Here is a 16,268-nt window from a genome sequence, read left to right on the forward strand (position 1 = left end):
TGAGAAGGCCGGCAGGAGGACGGACTGTGCAATGGTCCTAGGGTGGGAGTGAGCTGGGCACGTTCAGGAACCACAGGCTGTGTGGTGTGGCTGGAGGGAGTGTGCAAGCGGGAGTGAGAGGAGGTGAGGTCTGCAGGGAAGGCAGAGTCTACATCCTTTAAGACAGGAGTCAGCAAACTGGCTCAGTAAAGGGTCACTTAGTAGATATTTACACTTTGTGGCCACACCATCTATGAAAGTAGTCGTAGACAGGGGGTAAATGAATGAGTGTGGCTGTGTTCCAATAAAACTTTATTTTTTTTAAAGATTTGATTTATTTTTTGACAGAGAGAAACACAGTGAGAGAGGGAACACAAGCAGGGGGAGTGGGGGAGGGAGAAGCAGGCTTCCCGCGGAGCAGGGAGCCCGATGCGGGGCTCGATCCCAGGACCCTGGGATCACGACCCGAGCCGAAGGCAGACGCCCAACCAACTGAGCCACCCAGGCGCCCAAGAAAATTTATCTCTTGATTCATGTAGTCTCTGTCCTATTTTTTGCTGCTGTCAGTCAAAAACTCTTTGATCCGTAAGAAGGGGTTGGACTCAAAAAGGGCAGAATAAAACTTTATTGATAAAGATAGGCAGTGGGCCAGATTTGGCCAGAGGGCCACAGCTTGCTGACCCTTGTTCTGGAGCCCCGTAGGCCAGGATGAGAACTTTTACGTTTCTTGTTAATGTGATAGAAGCCATTTGAGGACTTTGAGCCTAAGAATAAAGTAATCTGACTTATGTTCTAGATCATTCTGGCTGCTGCATGGAGAAGGGATTACAGGGCAAAGTGTGAGTGGAAGCGGGGAGACGGGTTTGAAGCTGTTAACGTTCCTTGGGCAGGAGAGAAAGAAGAGTGGCCCTGCAGTGACCGGGCCGGTACGCATGCCGCTCACCTGCGTCTCTAGGTCTCCTCCTGGCTCCATGATAGGATTGCACTTCCCACCCCTGTAAAATACGGTGTGGACATGCAGTTTTTTATCAGCTTCAACCAATAAAAAGTGAGAAGTAAAAACCTCGAGGAGCTAGTGCATAATTCTTTCTTTGCCGTACCATGATGACGTTACCAATTCTAGAAACTCTGCCCGTCTGCCTGGGTCCTTAAGTGAGGATGACGTGCAGCAGAACCCCTCAAGCAGCTGCAATTCATGTGTAACAAGAAAGAAACCTTCGTTAAATTAAACTGCCGAGAGTTGGGCACTTTTTGTCAGGAGGCATCACCTAGCTCCTCTGACTGATACACGTGGGCTTGGGAGGTAAAGCTAAGGGTCCACGGTAAGTAAAGCTTGTGGGGCTTGCTGATAAATTAGTTATAGTTAGTTTGAGAATGAGAGCTAGAGGATGAATCCTAGGGAACGAGGCCCGAGCAGCCGGGAGAAGGACGGCCCCATTTAATGAGAAGCAGAGGCTGGGGAGGAGCCCCGGGTCTCCTGTAAGACTATCTACGTTTAAAATAATGGTTCACCACTTACCAGCTATGTAACTTGAGCACCTTGACTGCCTTCTCATGCTAAGTTCCCTCGGCTGTACAGCAGGGATAAAAATAGTATCTACTTGATAGGTCTGTCAGGAGGATTCATGGAGCTAATTTAAGCAAACTACGGAGCCCAGCCCCTGGCACCGAGGAACTCCAAAGTAAATGTTAGCTATTGTCATTGACATCTTTGTCATCACCATTATTATTATTATTTTTATTATTATTATCAGTATCTTAAGAGCCTTATTTGTTTTGAGTCAGTGCCTTGTGCTGGGTCTGTTCCAGGTACCCTGAGAAGTCAAATTTCTGTACCTGTGTTGCTGCCAAAAAGAGTCGAGCCCGGCCTGGCCTTCCCTTAGCCCCTCCTCCAGACAGACCAAGCCCAGACACTAGCCAGCCCGCTGTCTGGCTCCTACTCCCTGGCTCAACTTCAAATGGCCGTTGCTTACAGACCGACAACAGGGGGCCTGGCCTTGCTTCCGTCTGCTTTTCCCAACTCCAGATGGCCTGAGAGGACCAGCATGGGGGACTCTTATTTCTGTAGTGAAGCTGGGGCGAGAGAACAATTCTTGCTGGCATGACTCTGGCACTGTCTTCCCTTTATCCTGGATTGCCCCTGTCTGGGAGGTAGCTGGAATCACAACAGAGGTTTCTAGTAAGTTCTAGAACAACATCTCTCAGTCGTGGCAACTCCTTGGTCATAAAGAGGAGGGGGGGCGCCTGGGTGGCTCAGATGGTTAAGCGTCTGCCTTCGGCTTAGGTCATGATCCCAGGGTCCTGGGATCGAGTCCTGCATCGGGCTCCCTGCTCCTTGGGAGCCTACTTCTCCCTCTGCCTCTCTCTCTCTCTGTCTTTCATGAATAAATAAATAAAATCTTTAAAAAAAAAAAAAGAGGAGGGAAACATGAGCACGGCGTTTGCATATTGGTCCTCCCAGGTTGAATTAAATGGTTATTTTTCCAAGTCAGAATGCCCCTTTTGGAGGTTTTGTAGTAGAGGCTGTGGTGCACCCAGGGCCCCCCACCCCTTTCGGACCAAGTCCCTATTCCCCCAGCTGTCAGCGGTGTTGGCCACCGGCAGCTCGAAGCTGAGGTGATGGCTACGTCAGCTCCTAGGGCCAGCCCATACTCTGAGACTGGTCAGTGCAGAGATATGAAGGCCCAGCCCCCTCACTCATCTCAGGACCGCTCCCTGGGGCCATGCTGGCACCTGCCCTCCCTCTGCGAGTGGCTGAGGCACCTGCTGGAACTGTCTCATGTCAACTTCTCCCTCTAAGCCTGCTTCCCTAAACTTTCCCATGTGTTGTTCTGGATAACACCCCCCACAAACTTCCTGTGTGAAGATCAGACTCCGAGCCTCTTCCCAGGGAACTCTATCTGTGGTGGGGACAAGCAGGAAGGACCTAGATCAAAGTCACGTGCAATGCTTTGTCCCACAGGAAGGGGGTCAGGTCTCTTATCACCTGAAAGCAAACATATTTAGAAGAGAAGAGAAAAATCCTTAGTGTTCCCTTGGCCACTACTTATGATTCTTCCCCTGCAGGTGCTGCCCAATCCTGTGGGGACTTCCTAAGCCCTGGGCCCCTTGAAGAGACTCTTGGCCCTGCAAGGTCGCCCACAATGTTCCCCCTCCACCCTTCTGTCATCGCAGCAAGAAAGATATTTCCCCAAAGGGGGCTGTCCCAGACGGAGACCTCCTGTCGGGGGATCCCCCTGCTCCCATGTTAAGTGGGTACAGATGCACCTGTGCTCCCCACTTCCTCTAGATGTGCAGGAAAACCTGAGATCGATTTAGGATACGGTGTATCCTTGAAATTATGTGCAAAATTATTATAATACTCTTTTTTTAGACACAGAGAGTGTTAGTTGTTTTTTCAGATTTCCAAAGGCCTATGACCCAGACAGGATGAAGACCCATAGCAGCCTAGAGAAAAGAACTGTGCCAGATGCTGACGGAAAGTTCATCCCCCAGCTCCTGACAAAAATCCTGGGATACAGGTCATGAGGTTCTTCACGATTCACTTCTTATGCAAGAGGCGCATAAATTCTGTCTTGGACGTCGCAGCCTTCCTTGTCTCTGTCCTTCATGTGGGCTGGCCAGAGCCCTGGGCCACATTCATCCGGGTCCCTAACCCTCCCATTTCCCCCTCACCACACATCTCTGAATTTTCACCTGATGACCCCCTCTGCTCTTAGGGCCTCCTCAAAATGTTTGCCTAAGGAAGTAGGTGCCGCACACAGAACAGTGTTAGGACAGAAAAGACGATTAGGATCCAGGTTGGGGGTGGGGGAGGGGGTGGCAGCGGGGTCACAGCGACTAAGGTTTGATTCTAGCTTTGCCACATTTTAACTGTAGACCTCAGGACCTAAGCCAAGGGAGTCTACCTCGCTGAGTCTGAGTTTCCTTTTCCAAAAAGTGGTACCACCGTAGGTTGTTGTGACAATTAAAGGTGACTGTGTCTGGAGCTCAGTACCTTGCCTGGCCTGGAGCAAGCCCTGGTAAATGCCAGTGTTGGGAGCACCCCATCGTAGTGGCAACAGGGCACAGAGCTCAGTTATAAAAACAAATGGGGTCATTTTAGTCTCTACGGTGAACTTGATTTAGCTCGAAGCTCTTCAACTGCACCTGAGATCAATAAAGGTAATAGTACCAAGTCACCTCCATTGTGAAATTCTGCTCTTCTTTGGTGAGAACTTGAGATTTCCTTCTCTTGACTCCCAGTGGAGGGCAGGGGCATTGAGGGGAGCTTTCCTGTCCCCCTGCCCTGCTCTAGTGGGGTAAGTCACTCTTGATCCTATCTCCTGCTGGGTCCTGGGATGTTTCCTGGACACAATGGTCTGTGGGGTTGGCCATTGTCCCTGCCATGAGCGACGCCAGGAGCATCCAGGAGTGACCTTCCTCCCCACTGTCAGGGGTGCAGAGTCTCCCCACACCTTCTCTGGAAACCTCTGGGCTAGTCCCTCAGCCCTGTCTCTCATCTACTCTCAGGGACGCCAGAAGTGGTTTTATGAGTTGGCAACCAACACAATCCCACAGGATCCCGGACTCAGAAGGGCCCCGTACTGGGGATTTAGTGCTCTGCCCCTGCTGATCACCTTCTGGAAATTCTTCATAATCTTATCTTTGAATCTGTGTTTTATACACAAAGTCCCATGGTGCAAAGGAGCACGTCCTGGGACTTGGCAGCTCAACTCACAAGGGTCCTACCTCCCATTGCTTTCCCACTTCCAGGGTCCCAAGCATCTTGAAGCCACCCAGCCTCCACATTTCAACCCAGTAACAGCTGCCACCCTCTGCCTCTGGTGCAGGCCTGAGCATGGGCATGGGGAGGGTCAAGGTCAGGTATGTGTGCCCCGCACATTTTGGGATAGGGCGCGGTGACGGCTGTCCACGCTCCAGGTGGGCCACACCATGGCATGCTCCATGGGTGATTGGGACGGGCAAGACTTTCTTACTCTGATCCAGGTGCTAGCTGCATCCTGACACCCCAGGGTCTCCCCTAAATTGGGGGCTGAAGCAGCATGCCCATGGGGAAGGAAAATGCCTGGCTCTGTACCCCTGTCCCTGGATGGGACACAGTGCATCAGTCCAGCTGATGGCTGACAGGAAAGGGAGCCTGACTTGTGGGGTCTACACAGGCCTTGATATCTTTGCACCTGAAGGAGCAGGACAGTAAATATTGAAAACAGGTCAAGAGAGTGAAACCGCAGAAATAAATGGGAAAAAAAAAATCTTTCTTTTATTTTTTGGTATCTTTAACGGCCCTTCTGCTTTTTGAACAAGAGGGTTTTTTATGAATTTTTATTTGGCCCTGAGTCCCCAAATAATGGAGCTTGAATCCCTTCTACTTTGATCCCCTCCACTTCTCTCGGGGGCCATGAAAAATTTGGGAGGGAGGAGATGGGGGTGACGCAGGTGCCAGACATGGACATCTCTAGCAGCCCTCCATGGTTTGGAAGTGTCCCATGCTTCTGCAAGTGGGTCGCTTTCAAAACTCTGCCCATGGAAGCTGGTCCAGGCCTTCTTTGTCCTGGGTTTCCCTAAGTTAGAGAGAAAATGTATCTCTCTCTCTCTTTTTTTTTTTATGATTTTATTCATTTATTTGACAGAGACACAGCGAGAGACGGAACACAAGCAGGGGGAGTGGGAGGGAGAAGCAGGCTCCCCGCTGAGCAGGAAGCCTGATGCGGGGCTCGATCCCAGGACCCCGGGATCATGATCTGAGCCAAAGGCAGACGCCTAACGACTGAGCCAACCAGGCACCCCAGAAAATGTATCTCTTGATTCATGTAGTCTCTGTCCTATTTTTTGTGCTGTCAATCAAAAATCTGGCCACACTCTTTGATCCGTAAGAAGGGGTTGGACTCAAAAAGTGCAGAATCCATTGTTAAGTGTCCTTGATGTTTCCAGTTATTGTCTGCCCACATTAGTACACCACTTCCCATGTGGTCGCAAGAGCTACTATTATTGTACTGCTGTGCATATTTATGTGTGCGTATAAATAAATGAGCACACAGGAAATGAAATTTTGAAGTCAATAAATCTGTTAAAAAATCAAAAATATGTCATTGGGTAAGTTGTCCTACACACTCCTGCCAAATATCTCACTGTTGTAAAGCATATCTGTGGTTTTTAAACCAAAATGCTTCAGGGAGTTCCTTTCTACCTACTAGATGGGATGCTGCCCAGTACATGAATTGTTGAATAAAGCCAATTAGATCTTCAAAAAAAAAAAAATGCATCAAAGACCACAGTGTAGGAGCTAAAATATAAAACTCTTAGAAGAAAACACAGGGGTAGATCTTCATGACCTTAGATTTGGCAGAGGAGTCTCAGCTAGGACACCAAAAGCGCGGGCAACAAAAGAAAAAATAGATAAAGTGGAATTCACCAATAAACTTTTGCTTTTCAAAGTAAAAAAAGTCAACACACGGAGTGGGAGAAAATTTTTGAAAATCACATATTTTATAAGGGATTTATATCTAGAATATATAAAGAACAGTTGCAACTGAATGGTAAAGAGACAATCCATTTGAAAAAATGGGCAAAGGATCTGAACTGACATTTCTCCAAAGAAGATATACACAATAAGCACATGAAAGTCAATAAGCACATGAAGTTCAATAAGCCCATGAAGAGATGCTCAACATCATGAGCCATCAGGGAAATGCAAATCAAAACTGTAATGAGACTACACTTCATACCCACTGGCATGGCTATCATATAAAAGTCAGATAATAACAAGTGTTGGCCAAATTAGAACCTTCATACACTGCTGGTAAGAATGCAAAATGGTGCAGCGGCTGTGGGAAACAGTCTGGCAGTTCCTCAAAAGGTGAAACGTGATTACCATTAAGTCCCAGCAATTCCATTCCTGGGTGTGTACTCAAGAGAAATGAAAATATATGTCCACACAAAAACTGGTATGGATCAATAACAGCATTATCCACCACAGCCAAAAGGTGTAAACAACCCAATGTCCACCAAAACATAGATGGATAAACAAAATTTGATATATCCATGTAATGGAATATTTATTACTTGGCCATCAAAAGGAACAAAGTAGTGGCAAATGCTCCAACGTGGATGAACCTTAAAAACATGATGCTAAGTGCCAGAAACGAGTCACAAAAGACCACATATTGTATGGTTTAGTTTACATGAAATGAGCAGAATAAGCAAATCTATAGTGATTGAAAGTAGCTTAGTTTCCTACTGCTGGGGGAGCAGGGCATTAAGCTAAGGGGTGCAGGTTTCCTTTTGGGGTGATGAAAACGTTCTAAAATTGACTTGAGGTTGCACAACTCTGTGACTGTATCGAAACCATCAGACTGTATACTTTGTACCTTTTGCCTATGGTATGTGACTTATACCTCAATAAAATTGATTTTTTTTAAAGATACCTAGGTTTTACTTAACAAGGTTAGTATTTTTGTCCCTCCAGAAGCCCTACTACAGATTTCACATGCTTGAGAACCAACTGGACAAAGCACTCTGACCTCCCCCACGCCTCACCACCCCACCCCTGCAGTACAATTGCTTTTGTATTTATTCTGTTTCCTGGAAACCAAGCCAAGCCCACCCCCATTGGTAATGACAGAGTGTGATGGGGTCTATTTAGAAGCTGGGCCTTGTCAATTACTGTAGGACACGACTGACCCCAAGATGTGAGAGGAGCCTGTCCGAGACCCACTTCCCACTGCTCCAGCCCATGTGCTCTGAACTTCAGAAATGTCCATGCCCAATGTCACATACCCAGGCCCTTTCTGCTGGCAAAGCAGGGATGGATGTACATCCTCCTCTGCAGACAAGCTGCAATTCAAACTTCACTATTCGGGAAGGGCCCAGAGGAACAGAGCGAAGGTCCCATGAAAACGACCTTTCCCTCATTCCCAGGGGATACCTCGGGGTTAATCCCAACACCCTCCCATCCTGCAGTGTGTGCAAAAAACAAGTGTTTGCTGACTTCTAGGGACCCTAGATCCGAACCATCCCCTCTGGATTGCCAATGCAAGACTGGATCTCCTCTCTCCAGAGTTCTCAGCCTTTTCTTGCTCACCCACAACTTTCTGTGATAGATCAAAATGCACTAATTAGGGAGCACTGGCAGTTCTAAGGGAGCCAGCGAGAGTCTAAAGAGATCTACCAGTGCAGCAACAACAGAGGCCAGGCAAGGGCCTCATCCCAGCAACAGCTGAAGGCAAAAGGGAAGACCCATCAGTTTTGCTGGGCTGGAGAGTGTGCCCCCAAATTCGTGTCCTTCCTGGAGTTTTAGAACATGGTCTTATTCAGAAATATGGCCATCAGAGGTATAATTAGTTCAGATGAGCTCATACTGATGCAGAGGGCGTCCTTAATCTGATGGAACTGGCGTCCTTCGAAGAAAAAGAAGAGACACAGACACACGGGAAGAATGTCAGGTGACAGCAGAGACAGATGAGGATGATGCCGCTGCAAGCCAAGGAAACCAAGGATTACCAGCAGCATCGGAAGCTAGGAGACAGGCGAGGAAGGATCCTCCCTTCAGAGGGAGCACAGCCCTGCCGATACCTTGATTTCAGTCTTCTGGCCTCCCGCACAGAGAGAGCATAAGGTTCTGTTGTTTTGAACCACCCAGTTTGTGCTGGTTTGTTACAGCAGTTGCAAGAAACCCGTGCATCAGTCTTATTTTTGAAGTGGCACGGGGCTGTTCTGATGTCCACAGCTCTGCAAGGAAGACACACCGAACGAGTAACCACAAATCAGCAGGTACCTGAGCATTGTCCCAGGAACTGGGATTAGCCTCGCTGGAGAGTGTTGCTGGCTCGTGGGAAGCGGGCGAGCCTCTGGAGAAAGGGCCATTCTGCGGAAACCATTTCCAGGCTTTGGACAGAAGCAGAACGGCTACATGAAAAAAAACAAACCCATAAAAATTTTAGAGGGAAAAAAGAGATTATTTTTACAACTTGAGGGTGGGGGTTCCCTTCCACAGGAAGGAAGATTCCATACCCAGAAGCCATAAAGGAAACAACTGAGAGATTAATCTCATAAAAATTAAAAACTTCCATAGATCAAAACACACAATAAGAAAAGTTTAAAAAAACAAAAACAACAAACAGCATGAGGCATTTTCTAACAAGCAAAGAATTAGTAGACAAAAGTAGCTCTCACAAATATCACACACACACACAAACACACACACACAACAATCCAATAGAAGAATGGGTAAGAAATTTGAAGGCCCATTAAGATGAGGGCAATGCAGGGCACCTGGGTGGCTCAGTCGTTAAGTGTCTGCCTTCAGCTCAGGTCATGATCCCAGGGTCCTGGGATGGAGCCCCGCATCGGGTTCCCTGCTCCATGGGGCGCCTACTTCTCCCTCTGCCTGCCATTCCACCTGCTTGTATACTCTCTCTGACAAAAAAATAAATAAAATCTTAAAAAAAAAAAAGATGAGGGCAATGTGGCAATGTGTGTCAGATGTTCAAGCAGGGCTCCCTCAGTCTCGGTTTGGGCAGACTCCAAAGGTCAAGGACCACACAGTAGGTGCCAACAAGCCCCCAGGGTCTAAATGCTGGATCCCTAATTCAAGACCCACTGAAAGGATTAGCTAATCATGTACCTCCCACACATGGGAGAGGCAGGGACAGAACAGCTGGTCCTGGGCTGGGCAGGAACAGAGCAGGACGGGATGGGAGAAGTCTCCAGATGGGGACCAAGCAAAGGAAGACTGTGGGCCCCCAGCACCTTGTGCTGTCTTGGTATGTTTATCTCTAGCGCCTCCTGAAAGTCTGCTAGAATGACAGTAAAGGAGGGAAAATAAGGCAAACACTTCAATGGACAAAGAAAGTATAGAGGAAGCAAGTGACAAACTCTTGGAACTGGGAAGGCAGCTGCATGCATGGTCACCATGTAGTGGCTCGGAGCAGTCTGAGGTCTGACCAGGAGCAAGGAAGTCAAGAAGCAAAGCAAAGTATGCCAGAGCCACTGAAAGGGGACAGGGATTTCTGGAAGCGGCAGTGTGAGTGCAACTGAACACGGAGGGTTGACTAAAAATTAGTGTGAGAGGGGCGCCTGGCTGGTTTTGTCAATTAAGCATCCGACTCTTGATTTCGGCCCAGGTCATGATCTCAAGGTCATGAGATTGAGCCCCGTGTGGGGCTTGGCACTGGGTGTGGAGCCTGCTTAAGATTCTCTCTCTCCCTCTCCCTCTGCCCCTCCCCCCTGCTCATGCGTGCGCACACACACTGTCTCTCTCTAAAACCAAAAAACAAAACTTAAAAACATGAGTATGAGAATATTTTGACCCATGGTCCCTTGCCCCAATCTGTGCAGGTAAAACACTACCTCCCCAGCATCCTGGCAGAAGACAGGGCTCTATTCTCCAGTGAGAGGGAGCCAGAGGGCTCTGGACTCAGGAACCATGGGCACAGATGCAGGTGAGGGCACCTGGCTGACAACAAGAATGAAGTGAAAGTTGACACACCGAATGCTGAAATCCGCACCCTACCCTTCTCTCGCCCTGAGAACTAGGAGCCAACCTTATAATCCTTGTGCAAAACTTTGCATGATTCTTCTCAGGGGATACTGGCCAGCCCAAATGAATTTATGCAGATACTGGTTGTTTGGAGCCCCCAGTAAAGTGGTCAAGGTCAGTCCTCCTCCAACAAAGCCCCACCCAGACACATAGAGCTTACAGTGTATGTGTTAGAGTCTTACTCTTCACATAAAGTCAGAGATGAAAACTATCGAAGACTAAAAAAAAAAAAAAAAAAAAGAGCTTAGAGGAAACAGACAACTCATGGAGCAGGGAAAAAAGTTATAATATAATATAACATAATATAATATATTAAGTTGTAAGTGCCATCTCCAGGTAATAAGATATTAACATGCATCCATGAAATGAAAACTTGTTGCTTAAAAAATAACTACAAAGTAAGTTTTAAAAGGATCATTCAGAATTTTAAAAGTATTCTGGGAAATTAAATTGGCAGATACCCAAAACAACGGCATATAAGAAGTTTCTCAGAGTCCATAGTCTCTCATGGTTCGTCTCTCCCTCCGATTCCCCCCCCTTCATTTTTCCCTTCCTTCTCCTAATGTCCTCCGTGTTATTCCTTATGTTCCACAAATAAGTGAAACCACATCAAAAACTAATGATGTATTGTATGGTGACTAACATAACATAATAAAATTTAAAAAATTAAAAAAAAAGAAGTTTCAATAGAAAGTTTAAGAGGCACCTTCCAAAAGACTAACACAAAGAAGAAGATGGAAAATAAGAGAGAAACACTAGAAAAATTAGAGAATTGGCTCAGGAAGTCCATAATTGAAAAACAGGAAGGTCTAAAAGGAGAACAGAAAATATACTTGGGGGAGGGGAAGGAAGATAGAAAATAATACAAGAAAATGTACTAGATTATGCGTATCAATCGTGAGCCTCCAGTTTGAAAGGACTCGCTGCGTACCCCCATGTGAAGAGAGACCTGCACCAGTGCACCCCAAGCATGAAGAGAAAATTTTGAATAATTTCAGAGACAAAAAATGGCCTCTTGTGAAGGAAAGAGGTGAGACCACATCTGACTTCTCACAGCCGCTCTGTGAGCCCGAGGCAGTGGGTGACGACCTCCCAGTCCCAGGGGCAAAAATTTCCAAAGAAGCTGCCAATCAAATGTGAGGGTGGGAGAGTAAATTTTTGCATGGGCAAGCTCTCAAAACACTTTCCTAACACTGAACGTTTCTCAGAAAGCTACTGGAGAAGGTGCTTCACCCCAACAGGGGAGAAAACCAAGGCAGGACATTGGATTCAGCACACAGGGACCCAGCACAGGGAAGTCAGAGGGTCCCCAGGCCCCCAAGACCACAGCGGGGGCAGCCACACAGGCTGCAGGGGTGGGGGTGCGAGGGGGGTGTCTCCTGAGGAAGGAGGCTGGGCCTCAGCACACGTATCTGCTTGAAAAAGAGCCCCCTCCAGCCTGAAGTCTAGGAATGGATGGTCATTGAGCACTAAACAAAGGAAAAGCTTGGCAGCCCCTCATTCCAAGCAGAACAAAAGGTTGTACAAAATGGGAAATGTGCACCACATGGTTAGGCTGTGAATAATAGGAACATCGTCCCAACTATGTAAATACTGAATATTGATTTGGCCCAAAATGACACTCTTAACTACCATGTTGGGCTTGAGGAGAAAGGAGGACACATACGCAGGGGGAGAGGGAGGGCAGTTTACAAGAGTTACGTCCTCCTCTGCTGTAGTAGGAATTCACTGAATCACATTTAAACTGGAAAATCAAGAAATGGCAGTCCAGGCATGTTATTTTAAAGTAAGGAGGAAAGCACCAGAACAATCAGTGAGAAGAATTCGAAATGATGGCCTCTAGGGAGTGAGAATCAGGAGCAGGGAAGAGAGATGCTGGTTTTCATTATGAGTCTTGCAGAACCATTTGACTTTTAAAACTATGTACATGTATGACTTTGATAAACATAATTTAAAAAAAAAAAAAGCTATCAAAGAAACAACAAGGAAAGAGTAAGTGGGCCAAGTCAGCACATTTCAGACTTTTTAATCCACATCTCGCCAGTGAGTAAAGACCTCCATGACTTGACTTGTTAAATGAGGGAGAGGCAATCGGTTTTCACAGTTGCTTATTGTAATTGCCTATTACAATGATTCCGAGGATGAACCCCTTCCCCCAGGCTCTATGATGCCATGTGGACACAGCCCACCTGAGTGACACCCCCTGCCTCTGGTGGTGGTGGGTGACAGCACCGTCCCCAGCTGTAGTTTGGATCAGGGGAAGCCATCAAAAGGCGGCCCCCTCAAGACTCATTCATTCCCTCCTGGTCTGTTCTCTGTGCTTTGGGTAAATCTGACTGCTCTGCTGGTCAGCCTGTTCTCTCCAGAGGGCTGCCCCACAGTGGGGCTGGGAAGATGGCAGCAGGGTGTGGGAAGGCCAAAGCCCCAGGGGACCTCACAACTATGGCCTACCGTCCATCACTGGGGCCGCCAATACCTCTCTTGCTCGTCCTACTGAAACCTGTCTCCTGAGTCTCTTTTCTCAGTTGGATGTGAGCAGGGGAGGCGAATAATGGGGTGTTATTTATGAGTCTCTCGAAACTCCCACAGCCATGTGTCAGGCGCGGTGCCTGGTGCTTTGTAAATGCACCATGTCCTTTGATCCTCACAGCCCTCATGGTGAAATTATGACCCTGTGAATCTGAGCCTGGGTCTCTGGGACTCCAGTGGGGCTCTCCTTTCTCCGTGCTGCGAGCCTCGGTTGGTAGAAGCATGCTCACCTCTCAGGATGTGTGAGGAGTCATCGGGACATGGTCAGCTGGGAGGCCCTTGTCCCCTGGAGAGCATCAGGCACATCTTGGCCTCTAGATTTCATTGTCTGTCATGTGGCTGATAATCCCCGTGAAGTCTCCTGGCTCTGTCTCCCCATAGCCACAGATGTGGCGGCGATCGTGGCCCTGTTCCCTGCTCTTCTCAGCCCACACGTTCCCCTTAGATGATTTCATCCGCCACATGGCTCCAATTACCATCTATCTGCTCAGATTTATGTCCCCAGCCCAGACTGTGTACGTGGCTCCAGACGCATGCTGCCCAGGCTCATCTCACTCAGCGGCTCAGCGGTTGCTAGCACTCTCGGGTCCCCAGTGACTGCCATATCCTCCTTCCCAGGTCTGCTTCTCCTCCAGTGTCCTCTATCACAGTCTCCCTGACACCGCATCTCCCTGACACTGTCCCTGGCCTCTCAGCCCGAGAAGATGCTTGGCTTCCTTCCTTCTCACAGGCCACCAGGCCTTCCTGCTGGGACTGTGATGGCCTCTTAACCACTCGCCCATTTCCACTCACGACTCCATCTAGTCCATTCTGTGCACTGGTCAGGATAATATTTTGGAGACACAAATCCTCTCATTTCACTCCTTCACTGAAAGCCCATCCAGGCTCAGATGTTGCTTACTAGTGAAGACCCCCTCAGACTAGCTTGAGTTCCCCTACCTGCTGCTCCTCTAACATATGGGACAACTGGAAGAGAACTTACTGCCATTATGCTTTTGTTACCTGTCCTTCTGGGACACTACCTTCCCAGCAGGACGATGGCACCTTGAACGTACCAGCCACTCCTGCCTGCTTCTCAGCTGTGTCCAGGGCCTTGCTCAGATGTAGTGCCTGGTAGGGTTAGTAAATAGCCATTGAATGCATTACTTGGAAGTGGCTATTAAAATAAATTACAAAAATACTGAATGTATTGATTTTTTAATAGACTATTTTTTGGAGACGTTTTTGGTTCACAGCAAAATTGAGCTGACTGCAGAGTGTTCCCATTTATCAGCATCTCCCACCAGAGAGGTACACTTGTTATCATGATGAATCTACACTGACACATCATTATCCGGAGTTTACATTAGAGTTCACTCTTGGTGTTGTCCACTCGATGCGTTTGGACGCTTGTATAATGACATGGCTCCCCCATTGTAGCATCGTAGAGAGTAGTTTTACTGCCCTAAGAAGCCTCTGTGCTGCTCTTATTCGTTCCTCTCTCCCAGAAAACGCCTGCCAACCACTGATCTTTCTACCATCTTCATAGTTTTGCCTTTTCCAGCAAGTCATATAGTTGAGATTCTGTAGTATGTACAATTTTTTACCCATTTTTAATCAGGTTATTCATTTTCTTTTTTTTTAAGATTTTATTTATTTGAGAGAGAGAGAGAGAGCATGAGAGGGGGAAGGGTCAGAGGAAGAAGCAGACTCCCTGCTGAGCAGGGAGCTCCATACGGGACTCGATCCCAGGACTCCAGGATCATGACCTGAGCCGAAGGCAGTCGCTTAACCGACTGAGCCACCCAGGCGCCCAGGTTGTTCATTTTCTTATTGTTGAGCTTTAAGAGTCCTTTGTATATTTTATATAAGTCCTTTATCACGTTGTCTTTTGTCAATATTTTTCCCCAGTCTGTGGTTTGTCTTCTCATTTTCTTGAATTATATTGATTTTTTTTTTGAAGATGGAATTGGCTTTATTAAGCAATTCATGAATTGGGCAACATCCCATATAGCAAGTAGCGAGATGCTCCTGAATTATATTGATTTTTAAAGACAGAAATAAACCTGGAACTATTTTAAAGAGTTTGTAACATATGCAAGATAGATCCAGGACCTTGAAACCACGCACAGTCATAGACTCATAGGAACTCCTTGATCTGAGAGAGCAAGTTTGTCGGGAGTGACAGGGTTATCTTCTTAAGTGTTCCAGAGAAGCTGAACTGTGAATGTGGTAGTCTGTCCCACCTGCCAAACCAGTCACCCATCTCCTGGGCTGGCCAGTGTCCAGACTAAGGTTTTGGAGTACCAAGGCCAAAAGTCCTTTGGATAGAGACTCCATAGGGCATTGGTGGAGGGGAGGCGATGCGGGACTGATGCCAGAGGTAAATTTACCTTCAAGTTAACGACACTTCCAAGACAGACCCCAATTTACAGGGGCCCCTCCCAAGGCCCCGGAGGAGCCCCAGCAATGTAAGTAAGTAAGATAACCTTCTATGTGCACTGGGGTTTCCCCTGTGCCGTGTATAGTTCCCCCTTGTCAGGCAGCACCGAAAGGGCATCAGGCATTTGGGGATCCAACGAAGGGGAAGTTCATTTGGGAATATATGATTTAACATATAACTTGGAGAGACGTTTTTAAATGTTGCAATAAAACAAATAAAAAGTTACAGTTTTCCGATCTGGAAATACAGTTTTGTCCTACTTAACTTTTTAATTAAGAAACTAAGGAAAAAATCAGATAAAAATGAATGGAATAGAAGACAGGTTATAAAGATGAGCTATAGAATCAATAGAAATTATTGTTAATCACATTAAGTTTTTTAAACATTCCAATTTTACTATGAAGAGGAAGAAATAAATTGCTAATAAAAATAATGACTAGGCTCTTGGAGTGTTTAGTAATCTCACTAAAAGGGTGAATTCTGTGAAGGGGTTGAGAAGATATTGAAATTTCCTGCTGAATTGACCAAAACTGAAAGAAACACATTAAAAAAACTCATAAATGCCATTAGAATACAAGCATTGATGTGATCATCATCATTCAGAGACTATATAAGATTAATAACCACATGGAAAACTGGAAATGCCCTAAAATCTTGCAGCTCAGGTACAATAGAAGCATAACACAGGTGTTCCCCAAATTTGATAAAACTATAATTATGCCATTATCAATGGGTTTTGAAGTTGAAAGCAATTTGTCTAAACTACCAAAAAAAATTTTTAATGGTTTTGATCACTCA

At 46.8% G+C, this 16,268-nt stretch overlaps 1 long non-coding RNA gene across 1 annotated transcript; it reads right to left on the reverse strand.

Moving 5' to 3' along the window:
• Window positions 1–1,098: 1,098 nt before the first annotated feature.
• LOC113922756 lies at window positions 1,099–2,095 on the reverse strand. Its single transcript, XR_003520062.1, has 3 exons — window positions 1,816–2,095; window positions 1,499–1,550; window positions 1,099–1,165 (listed from the first exon to the last, which is right to left on the reverse strand). It is a non-coding gene; the product is annotated as an uncharacterized LOC113922756 (long non-coding RNA).
• Window positions 2,096–16,268: the final 14,173 nt, after the last annotated feature.

The sequence above is a fragment of the Zalophus californianus genome, chromosome 15 (genome assembly GCF_009762305.2).
Source record: "Zalophus californianus isolate mZalCal1 chromosome 15, mZalCal1.pri.v2, whole genome shotgun sequence".
In the NCBI taxonomy this organism is placed as follows: Eukaryota; Metazoa; Chordata; class Mammalia; order Carnivora; family Otariidae; genus Zalophus; species Zalophus californianus.